At 42.6% G+C, this 12,354-nt stretch overlaps 1 protein-coding gene across 4 annotated transcripts in view; it reads right to left on the reverse strand.

The window, feature by feature from the left end:
* Serpinb12 (serpin family B member 12) overlaps positions 1–4,111 on the reverse strand; it is a 45,823-nt gene extending 41,712 nt beyond the window's left edge. For 2 of the 4 annotated variants that reach the window (XM_060371486.1, XM_060371484.1), the window contains exons 1-2: positions 3,827–4,110; positions 2,708–2,949 (exon numbers count right to left, since the gene is read on the reverse strand). The gene's annotated coding sequence lies outside the window, so the exon portion shown is untranslated. Of the gene's footprint in view, positions 1–2,707; positions 2,950–3,826 lie in introns of all 4 variants that reach the window. The other 2 variants (XM_060371487.1, XM_060371485.1) reach the window with 2 other exon arrangements.
* Positions 4,112–12,354: the final 8,243 nt, after the last annotated feature.

A 12,354-nucleotide genomic window follows, 5' to 3' on the forward strand; every position in this document is an offset into this window, starting at 1 on the left:
TCAAAGAAGGACAGTCAGACTGTTGGGCTGTTTAATTTCCTCTCTCTACAGTTCCTGGGGTCTTGGCTTGAATTAATGAAGATTTTCTTAAGTTGTAGACAACTTATGGGCTAGCTATTTACACCAGTTACACAGGGGACATAGGGCAAGTCTGCAGTGTTCACTAGTAAAAGCATGGACTTCATGATGAAATCCAGCAGCGTTGTTAAATGTTCATCACAATCTACATGTAGAAAAATGCAAATAGATCCATACTTATCACCATGCACAAAACTAAAGTCCAAGTGGATCAAAGACCTCAACATAAAACCAGACACACTAAACCGCTTAGAAGAAAAAGTGGGGAAGAGCCTTGAGCTCACCAGAACAGGAGACAACTTCCTGAACAGAACACCAATAGCACAGGCTCTCAACAATCAATAAATGGAACCTCATGAAACCGAAAAGCTTCTGTAAAGCAAACTACACTGTCGTCAGAACAAAACAACAGCCTACGGATTGGGAAAGGATCTTCACCAACCCTATATCTGACAGAAAGCTAATATCCAGAATATATAAAGAACTCAAGAAGTCAATCAGCAACAAATCAAGCAATCCAATTTAAAATATGGGATACAGAGCTAAACAGAAAATTCTCAATAGAGGAATATCGAATGGCAGAGAAACACTTAAAAGAAATGCTCAACATCCTTAGCTATCAGGGAAATGCAAATAAAAAAAAACCCTGAATTTTCACCTTACACCCATCAGAATGGCTAAGATCAAGAACTCAAGTAACAGCACATGCTGCAGAAGATGTGGAGAAAATGAACCCTCCTCCATTGCTGGTGGGAATGTAAACTTCTACAACCACTTTGGAAATCAATTTGGTGCATTCTCAGACAATTAGGAATAGTGCTACCTCAGGATCCAGCTATACCACTTCTAGGCATATATCCAAAAGGTGCTCAACTATACAACAAGGACATTTGCTCAACCATATTTGTAGCAACTTTATTCATAATAGCCAGAATCTGGAAACAACCCAGATGTCTTTCAGTTGAGGAATGGATACAGAAATTGAGGTACATTTACACAATGGAATACTACTCAGCAATTAAAAACAAGGAAATCATAAAATTTGCAGGCAAATGGTGGAATCTAGAAAATATCATCCTGAGTGAGCTATCCCAGAAACAGAAAGACACACATGGTATATACTCACTTATAAATGAGTATATAGACATAAATAGGATAATCAGACTAAAATCTGTACACCTAAAGAAGCTAAGCAAGAGGGAGGACCCTGGGTAAGATGATTAATCCTCATTCAGAAAGCCAAATGGGATGGACATTGGAAGAGGGAGAAAACAGGGAACAGGACAGGAGCCTACCACAGAGGGCCCCTGAAAGACTCAACCCAGCAGGTATTAAAGTAGATACTGAGACTCATAGCCAAACTTTGGGCAGAGTGCAGGGAATCTTATGAAAGAAGGGGGAGATAGAAAAGACCTGAAAGGGTCTAGAGCTCCACAAGCATAACAACAGGATCAAAAAATCTAGGCCTAGGGGTCTTTTCTGAGACTGATACTCCAACCAAGGACCATGCATGGAGATAAACTAGAACCCCCTACACAGACGTAGCCAGTGGCAGCTCAGTCTCCAAATGGGCTCTCTAGTAAGGGGAACAGGGGCTGTCTCTGACATGAACTCAGTGGCTGGCTCTTTGATCACCTCTCCCTGAGGAGAAGGCAGCCTTGCCAGGCCACAAAGGAAGACAATGCAGCCAGTCCTGGTGAGACCTGATAGGCTAGGGTCAGAGGGTAGGAGAGAAGGACCTCCCCTCTCAGTGGACTGGGGAAGGGGCATGGGAGGAGATGAGGAAGGGAGGGAAAGTGAGATTGGGAGGGAACAAGGGTGGGGCTACAGCTAGGATACCAAGTGAATAAATTGTAATAAAAAATAAAATTTAAAAATGTTGATCTTCCTCTGCGTCCAGGTAAGGCTGCTCCCCCCTGAGGGGGAGATGTTCAAAGAGCAAGCCAATCAGTTCATGTCAGAGACAGTCCCTGTTCTCATTACTAGGGAACTCACTTGGACACTGAACTGCCATGGGCTACATCTGTGAGGGGTTCTAGGTTATCTCCATGCATGGTCCTTATCAGTCTTAGAAAAGACCCATGTGCCCAGATTATTTGGTTCTGTTGTTCTCCCTGTGGAGCTTCTGTCCTCTCCAGGTCTTACTATTTCCTAATTCTTTCATAAGGTTCCCTGCACTCTGCCCCACTCTTGATGAGACCTGATAGACTAGGATCAGAAGGAAAGGGAGGAAGACCTCCCTTATCACTGGACTGGGGGAGCCATGGGTGGAGAAAGGGGAGGAGGGAGGGAGCTAAGGGGGACATACAAAGTTAATAAATTGTAATTAATAAAAATTAAAATTAAAAATAATATTTAATTAATTAAAATAAATAAATATTAAAAAATGTTGATCACAGACAAGCATAGTTCTTGAGGCAGCACAGAGCAGTTAGTTAGCTGTAGGTTTGAATCATGCCTTCTTAAGTTCGATGACTTTGGGAAAATTATTTAATAACTTGAGTTTCCACTCTTCTTAATACACAAATCTGGGATAATATTGTCCGTCTTCTGTTAAGCAGAATCCTGACCTATGCTGGGGCAGTCTTCCCAACTGAGGATATTTACGGGTTACAAAGACACTACTCACCTCATGGAGGTAGCCTAGCTGGGGTCTTAAGTGCCCGAGGCACCCAGATCACCCAGCCATAGGGAAGTGATGCTCCCAGGTGCCTGTATTTTTAAGAGAGAGTTGACCAAGATGGCCCTGCAGGCTTTTCCATTCCGATAGGCTTTTATTTCCTTCCTCGACATTCTAGTACTGTCATAGTCAGGAGCAGTTCCTTGGGACATGTAAGAATGTTGTTTTAAAGTTTTGGTGGGAGGGAATTCCTGAAGAAGGAAAGAAAGGTGTTACAAAGTAAGATGATGATAGCACAGTCATTTAATTCATGTAGAGTGAGCAACACATAAGCAGCAGTGCTGAAATAGATGGACATTTTAAGTATTATATATTTAATTGCATAATCCTGTTTCCACAGATTTGAACTTCTCCTACCCAAGACACACACACACACACACACACACACACACACTTCAATTCACAAGTTCATATGATAAAATCTTACTGGTTGTTTTCTCTAGTGAAAGACTAATGCCGACACAGGAGTTTATCCTGGAGTTCTGAAATCTGGAATAGTCGTCTAGTGTTCAATACGTCAAACACTGCGCAGTGAAAACTGAATTCGATTGAGTTTCCCAAACTCCCAAACTGGGTTTCTGCCCATGCAACTAATCCTCTGCTTATCCGCTCGGCTGGAAAATCTGGAAGGTAGCATTGAGTTCTGCTCCCTTTTGCCCATTCTCTTCTTGAGCTGAGTGTCAAGCGTTTGGCCTTTGTCTGCCAGATTTCTGAGTTCTTTCCTCTGCTGTCAGACCCTCTCTATCCCCGCCGCTTTTCTGCGTGAAACCTTCGTGGTCTTTATTCTGGACAATAGCCTCCCATCAGCATTTCTGGTTCCAACTGAGGCCGCCTGTTTCCATCTGTTTCCCAGACTTCCTGGGCATATTCCTTTACAAACACCTATCTCTAGCCTATGAAAGACTTCTTGCTGGTATGGTTCTACAGAACCGTCACACAGCTCCGTCTCTCACTCACCCCTATGTGTTTGTTTTGGCCACGTAGGCTTCTTCTGTGCTACCAAACACACTTCACCTTTTCACGATTCTTGCCTTCCTCTCCCAGAAACAGCTGTCACCCCACCCTTACCTCGCCTGAAGACTCCTTATCCTCCTCCAGGGTGAGGTGGGAGCATGACTTCTGCCACTATTGTTCCATCCTGGAAACTCTGGTACTGAGTGTGCTCCACAATTAAGGCATTAGATCACTCAGAGCCTACACTGAACATGAGGCGACACCCTTCTCAAGAGAACGGGTCTCACCTGCAGGCGCTGTGCAGCAGGCTGAGTGTGTTTACATGGTTTCAGTCACTAGAAAACAGGAGCATAACACTTGAAAGCAAAGCTGAGGGCCAAAGGCTTTATGTGCCTTTGTGTCCTGGAGGGTTAAAGGGTCTCTGTGATTGGTCGTTTTCTGTGAAGCTGAAAGCACAGAGACCCACAGGGACAAAGTGTCTATGAAAATGCAGCTGCCCTGTGGGTCATGAGTTTCTCAATCTGGAATTCTTGGAAATTGTTTCAAAATCAATCATAGTGCTGGCTTCAAAATACTTATTCCCAGGACTGTCCTGTGTGGGACTTTAAGATACGTATTTTTGGGGGAGAGCCAAGATGGTGGCGCCATAAGAGTACTGTGTCTGAGAAGGGGGACAGCACTCTCCATGCAGCAACCAGGAGACTGAACTCTGGGCCCTAAAACTACAGCGATCGTGTTTCCCAGGTGAGGGGAGGCTCCCACGGCAGGGGAATCGGTCGGGTCCACTCTCGGCTGCCCAGCCAGAACCCGGAAGAAATCCCGGGTAACGCGGGCTTTGGGTCTCCGGGCTGGAGCCACAAGCCTGCGTGTCCCGATCACTTTCCCAGGCTGATCCGTGGGCACAAGGGTGCCTGAGACTAGGAGTCCCAGTCGCAAGGAAACCCCACGGGGAAGCAAAGTTGCGAGTCTGATCATGGGTCACCCAGTCTTTCCCTGGAAGGTCTCATGGACCTCGGGTACCTGTCGCCATCAAAACTGAGCTCCCACCGCGCTGAGAGCTGCGTGCCCAGCTCACCCATACAGACAAGCTGCGCACACCAGTGCAACAGGGACTGGGAACCCCTGCCCGGAGAGGACCCCACAGGGAAGGAAGCAACCGTGCTGCTGGGGTCACATAGGCTGTGCCTGGGGAAAGTCTAGCAGACTGCAGATCGCAAACAGGCGAATACGCCCAGCCATCACAGATCCAGGCCCAAGCAGGGAGCACAGAGATATTGGGAACCCAGCCCCCACAGACTAGCAGGCGGGTGCACGCTCTGCCAGCCCAGAGGCCTGCTTTGTACCAACTACTCCTTACAGACAGAACTATGTGCCCCAAGACACCAGAGCCTTAGAGTCACTGTCTGGAGAAACCCTCACAAGGAACAAGGAACAAAGCAAAGGGGACAGCCTTAGGCAACCCAGTATATCCCCAGAAAAGGTCCCACAGACTGGCCCAACCCAGGGAACTGCTGTGCCCCAGATAGGCTGCTGTTACCAGGACAGCAGTACTCACCCGCCACAGATTACCTCTTGGGTTCTGGGGCACAGAGCCCCAACCTCAGACCTACAAAAGACCGGGAACCCTGAGATCAACCCCCAGATACTGCTCCAAGGGGCAACTGGTTATCCCTAACAAAACCGACCAAACCGGTTACACACAGGTTACAGCAGCTGATCACTAAATTTACAGCAAGAAACCCAGAAGGAGGACAGCTATCTCCAGGACTTCTCCCGGTGAGAGGAGAACCCTCTTGACTAATCAGGACCACAGTTACCACCCATGTCTCTATGCCTGAAGTGAGCTGTAGCAACTCCTGAAAAACACCAGCCATCGAGTGACTATACCCAAAAAGCTGAGAAGGCTTCCTTCAGGAAAAACCATCTTCCTGCCAAAGGGATTCTCTCCACTACAAGAGTCCAGGAACAACCAGAAACTAAGTTCAAACACCTAAGATAGCCCAATGGGTAGAGGACAGTGTAAAAGTTCAACGAACAAAAGCCAGAACAATATGGCATCTCCAGAACCCAGTTATCCAGGGGCAAAAAGCCCTAGACACTCCAGCATAATTGAAATTCAAGGAGAGGACCTAACATCTATACTCATGAAGAAGATAACAGAGGAACCAAATAAAATACGAAAAGAAATAGAGGAAGCTGCAGCCAAACAGTCCGTGGCCTTTAGAGAGGAAATGCTTAACTCGCTGAATGAAATAAAAGAAACAGTGGATTATTCAAACAAACAGCTGAAGGAATTGATGGAAAAACATGAAAATACAGTCAGACGGGAAGGAAACCAACAAAATAGCTCAAGACCTGAAGATAGAATTGGAAAAATTAAAAAAAAAAACACAAATGGAAGAAATTGTGGAGAGAAAGAACTTAGAGAAGAAAGCAGGAACTACAGAGGTTAGCATAACCAATAGGCTACAAAAAATGAAAGAAAGAATCTCATGTGTGGAAGATACAATGGAAGAAATAGATGTATCTGTCAAAGAAAATGTTAAATCTAAAAAATTCCTGACACAGACCGTCCAAGAAATTCAAGACAACATAAAAAGACAAAACCTAAGAATAATAGGAATAGAGGAAAAAGAAGATTCCCTGCACCAAGGCCCAGAAAATATCTTCAACAAAATCAATGAAGAAAATTTCCCCAACTTAAAGGAGAGGCCAATAAGAATACAAGAGGCCTATAGAACACCCAATAAATTAGACCAGAAAATAAAATCCTCCTGCCACATAATAATCAAAACTGTAAGTATATAGAACAAAGAAAAAATACCAAAAGCTGCAAGGGAAAAAGGCCAAGTAACATATAATGGCAAACCCATTAGAATCACACCTGACTTTTCAACAGAGACTATGAAAGCCAGAAGGGCCTGGACAGATATCATGCAGACCCTAAGAGAACACAGATGTCAGCCCAGGCTACTATACCCAGCAAAACTCTCAGTCCTCATAGATGGAGAAAACAAGCTATTCAATGACAAAAACAAATTTCAACAATACCTACAAACGAATCCAGCATTACAGAAGACACTAGAAGGAAAAATACAACCCAAGAAAACTAGCTACATCCAAGAAAACACAGGAAATAAATAACCCCACTACAGTAAAACAAAACGCAACCAAGCACACAACCGTATGACCACAGCCAACATCAAAGTCAAAGGATTTAACAGCCACTGGTCATTAATCTCTCTCAATATCAATGCACTTAATTCTCCAATAAAAAGACACAGACTAACAGACTAACAGAATGGATGCCTAAACAAAACCCAGCAATCTGTTGTATACAAGAAACAGACCTAAGTCACAAAGATAGACATGACCTGAGGGTAAAAGGATGGGAGATGGCTTTCCAAGCAAATGGATGCAAGAAGCAAGCAGGAGTAGCCATTCTAATATCTGATAAAATAGACTTTCAACCAAAATTAATCAAAAGAGATGGGGAAGGACACTTCATACTCATCAAGGGAAAATTCCACCAAGAAGACATCACAACATCTATGCCCCAAATACAAGGGCACCCACATCTGTGAAAGAAACATTGGTAAAACTTAAACCACACATAGATCCCCACACACTAATAGTGGGAGACTTCAACACCCCACTCTCAATAAATAATCAAACTCAGGGCTGAAATCAATCAATTAGAAACAAATAAAACAATTCAAAGAATCAATGAAACCAAGAGCTGGTTCTTGGAGAAAATCAACAAGATAGACAAACCCTTAGCCAAGCTAACTAAAAGGCAGAGAGGCACCATCCAAATCAACAAAATCAGAAATGAAAAGGGGGACATAACTACAGACACTGAGGAAATCCAAACAAAAATTAGGACTTACTTCAAAAGTCTATATGCAACAAAATTTGAAAATTTAAACAAAATGGACAATTTTCTTGATCGATTCCACTTACCAAAGCTAAATCAGGACCAGGTAAATCAATTAAATAGTCCTATATCCCCCAAGGAAATAGAAGCAGTCATCGAAAGTCTCCCATCCAAAAAAAGCCCAGGACCTGATGGTTTCAGCGCAGAATTCTACCAGACATTCAAAAAAGAGCTAACTCCAATTCTCTTCAAACTATTCCACAAAATCGAAACAGAAGGAACATTACCAAACTCATTCTATGAAGCCACAGTCACCTTGGTACCTAAACCTCACAAAGACCCAACCAAAAAAGAGTACTTCAGGCCAATCTCCCTTATGAACATTGATGCAAAAATACTCAACAAAATACTCGCAAACCGAATACAAGAACACATCAAATATATCATCCATCCTGACCAAGTAGGCTTCATCCCAGGTATGCAGGGGTGGTTCAATATACAGAAATCCATCAATGTGATCCACCATATTAACAAACTGAAAGAAAAAAAAACACATGATAATCTCCCTAGATGCTGAAAAAGCATTTGACAAAATCCAACATCCATTCATGTTTAAAGTATTGGAGAGATCAGGGATACAAGGCACATATCTAAACATAGTAAAGGCGATATACAGCAAACCTATAGCCAACATCAAACTGAATGGAGAGAAACTTAAAGCAATCCCACTGAAATCAGGGACAAGACAAGGCTGCCCACTCTCTCCATATCTCTTCAACATAGTTCTGGAAGTCCTTGCTAGAGCAATAAGACAGTTGAAGGAGATCAAGGGGATACAAATTGGAAAGGAAGAAGTCAAATTATCACTATTTGCAGATGATATGATAGTATACGTGAGTGACCCCAAAAACTCTACCAGGGAACTCCTACAGCTGATAAACACCTTCAGCAATGTGGCCCGATACAAAATTAACTAAAAAAAAAAATCAGTAGCCCTCCTGTATACCAAAGACAAAAGGGCTGAGAAAGAAATTAGGGAAACAACACCCTTCACAATAGCCACAAATGACATAAGGTACCTCAGAGTAACCCTAACCAAGGAAGTCAAAGACTTGTATGAAAAAAAATTTCAAGTCTCTGAAGAAAGAATTAGAAGAAGATATCAGAAGATGGAAAGATCTCCCATGCTCATGGCTTGGCAGGATTAACATAGTAAAAATGGCCATCTTACCAAAAGCAATCTAAAGATTCAATGCAATTCCCATCAAATTACCAACACAATTCTTTGCAGACCTGGAAAGAAAAATTCTCAACTTCATATGGAATAACAAGAAACCCAGAATTGCTGAAACAATCCTCTACAATAAAAAATCTTCTGGAGGTATCTCCATCCCTGATCTTAAGTTATACTATAGAGCAACAGTTTTAAAAACTGCATGGTACTGGCATAGAAACAGAATGGTGGATCAATGGAACCAAACAGAGGACCCAGAAATAAACCCACACACTTATGGACACCTGATCTTTGACAAAGACGCCAAAACCATACAATGGAAAAAAGATAGCATCTTCAACAAATGGTGCTGGTCTAACTGGATGTCTACATGTAGAAAAATGAAAATAGATCCATACTTATCACCCTGCACAAAACTGAAGTCCAAGTGGATCAAAGACCTCAACATAAAACCAGACATATTAAAATGGCTAGAAAAAAAAAGTGGGGAATACCCTAGAACTCATTGGTACAGGAGAAAACTTCCTGAACAGAACACCAACAGCACAGGCTCTAAGAGCAACAATCAATAAATGGGACCTCATGAAACTGAAAAGCTTCTGCAAAGCAAAGGACACCGTCATCAAAACAAAGCGACGGCCTACAGATTGGGAAAGAATTTTCACCAACCCTTTATCTGACAGAGGACTCATATCCAGTATATATAAAGAACTAATGAAGCTGAAAAGCAGCAAACCAAGTAATCCACTTAAAAAATGGGGAACAGAGCTAAACAGAGAATTCTCTGGAGAGGAATATGGAATGGCAGAGAAGTACTTAAAGAAATGCTCAACCTCATTAGCCATTAGGGAAATGCAAATCAAAATAACCCTGAGATTTCACCTTACACCCATCAGAATGGCCAAGATCAAAAACTCAAGTGACAACACATGCTGGAGAGGTTGTGGAGAAAGGAGAACCCTTCTCCACTGTTGGTGGGAATGTAAACTTGTACAACCACTCTGGAAATCAATCTGGCACTTTCTCAGACAACTAGGAATAGCGCTTCCCCAAGATCCAGCCATACCACTCCTGGGCATATATCCAAAAGAGGCTCAAGTACACAAAAAGGACATTTGCTCAACCATGTTTGTAGCAGCTTTATTTGTAATAGCCAGAAGCTTGAAACAGCCCAGATGCCCCTCAACTGAAGAATGGATGCAGAAACTGTGGTATATCTATACAATGGAGTATTACTCAGCAATGAAAAATAAGGAAATCATGAAATTTGCAGGTAAATGGTGGGACCTGGAAAGGATCATCCTGAGTGAGTTGTCCCAGAAGCAAAAAGACACACATTGTATATACTCACTCATATAGACATACAACATAGGACAAACCCACTAAAATCTGTGCATCTAAAGAAACTAAGCAAGAGAGAAGACCCTAACTAAAACGGTCAATCCCCATCCTGAAAGGCAAAGAGGATGGACGTCAGAAGAAGAAAACAGGAAACAACCTAGGAACCTACCACAGAGGGCCTCTGAAAGCCTCTGCCCTACAGACTATCAAAGCAGATGCTGAGCCTGATGGTCAACTGTTGGGCCGAGTGAATGGAATTTTATGTAAGAAGTAGGAAATAGAAAGAGCTGAAGAGGACAGGGTCTCCACAAGGAGAGCAACAGAACAAGAAAATTTGAACACAGGGAACTTCCCAGAGATTCATACTCAACCAAGGACTATTCATGGAGATAACCTAGAACCCCTTCACAGATGTAGCCCATGGAAGTTCAGTGTCCAAGTGGGTTACATAGTAATGGGAAGAGGGACTGCCTCTGACATAATCTGATTGGCCTGCTCTTTGATCACCTCCCCCTAAGGGGGGAGCAGACTTACCAGGCCATAGTAGAGGACAATGCAGCCACTTTTGATGTGAACTGATAGACTAAGATCAGAAAGGAGAGGAGAACCTCCCCTATCAGTGGACTTGGGGAGTGGCATGCATGCAGAAAGGGGAGGGAGGGTGGGATCGGGAGGGAAGGAGGGAGGGGCTTATGGGGAGATACAAAATGAATAAAGTGTAATTAATAAAATAAAATAAAATGAAATGAAATAAAAAGATATGCATTTTTCCAAGTCCAATTATTTATTTGTTGCTATTAAACATTTTTTAAATAAATTTATTACCTTATTTTATATGTGTGTGTGTGTGTGTGTCCACAGAGGTCAAAAGAGGCATTGGATCCCCCTAGAACTTGAGTTGCAGACAGGTGTGAGCCATGATGTGGGAACTGAACCTGTGTTCTCTGCAAGAGCAGCAAATGCTCTTAACCACACAGCCATCTCTCCAACCCCAAGATTCTTAATTTTGACTGGACTTAGAAGCAGAAGCTCTCAGAGAGGACAATGTCTCTGGACAAACTGTTCTTGGCTCCCTTCATCCTTCTGGGCAAGAGCTTAGTACATTCTAGGCTCCTCGTTTACGCTATGTTTTTTTGTTTTTGTTTTTGTTTTGTTTTTTTTTGAGAAGCACATCTGAAATATGCATCTTAACCAGTTCTCAAGAGATTCTGATGCAGATGAGAATTCCTGAACTCTGGAATGAGTGCTAAGAAATCTCATTACAGCAAGGAAAACAAAACAAGTCTACAGATACCCCACTTCCAGCTCTGGGTTCCAACCATAAAAGCTAATCCCTGACTTTGAAAAGAGGCTTTTTATCTTCATTATTTAATTGTAATAATGCATCAAATGGGGCTAGAAACAAGCTAGGAAGTTGGTCAAATGGCTGAAAGGGATAGCAAAAATAAAATTAAGGAAGAAGCAAAGACAATTAGCAATCATGCAAGAGACAAAGCCTGCTACCACTAGGTCCCAGCCCCTACCTAGTGAGGTTGGTGAAGCTGGTAAATGCAGCAATGGAATTGAATCTCACATGTTATACAGAAAGGGTCCCAGCAGATATCACTTGGTTTGTTATCCATTGCTATGATAACACAAAGCAACCAAAATCAACTTGACGAGGGAAGGCTTTATTTCATCTTATACTTCTAACAGCTCATCCCTGAGAGAAGGCAGTGCAGGGACTCAAAGCAGAAACTGGAGGCAGGAAGTGAAGCAGAGATCATGAAGGAATGTTGCTTACTGCTTTGTTTCCTCTGCCTTGCTTTCTTATACAATCCGAGACTACTTGTCCATAAGTGACAGAGAACACAGTGAGGTGGACCCTTACATTAAGTCATTAAGAAAATGCTTGACAAACTTGCCTATGGTCCAGTCTAATGGAGCCATAGCCTCAACTGAAGTTTCCTCTTCCCACATGATCCTGGCTTGTGTCAAGTTATTGAAAAAAAAAAAAAAATGACTGAGACATCGTCTGACCTAAGACTGTTTTCATTGGCCAATTTTTCTTTTCATGTGCATTCTATTTTTCTATTATTTTATTTTTATTGGTTCTTAAGAAACTAAGATAGCCACTGGTTGCCAACCTACATATATGAAGCACAGAGCCATTTCAGGTAAATGAAGCTAAGTCCTCTGACCTCCTGGTAG

Source organism: Meriones unguiculatus, chromosome 18 (assembly GCF_030254825.1).
Source record: "Meriones unguiculatus strain TT.TT164.6M chromosome 18, Bangor_MerUng_6.1, whole genome shotgun sequence".
In the NCBI taxonomy this organism is placed as follows: domain Eukaryota; kingdom Metazoa; phylum Chordata; class Mammalia; order Rodentia; family Muridae; genus Meriones; species Meriones unguiculatus.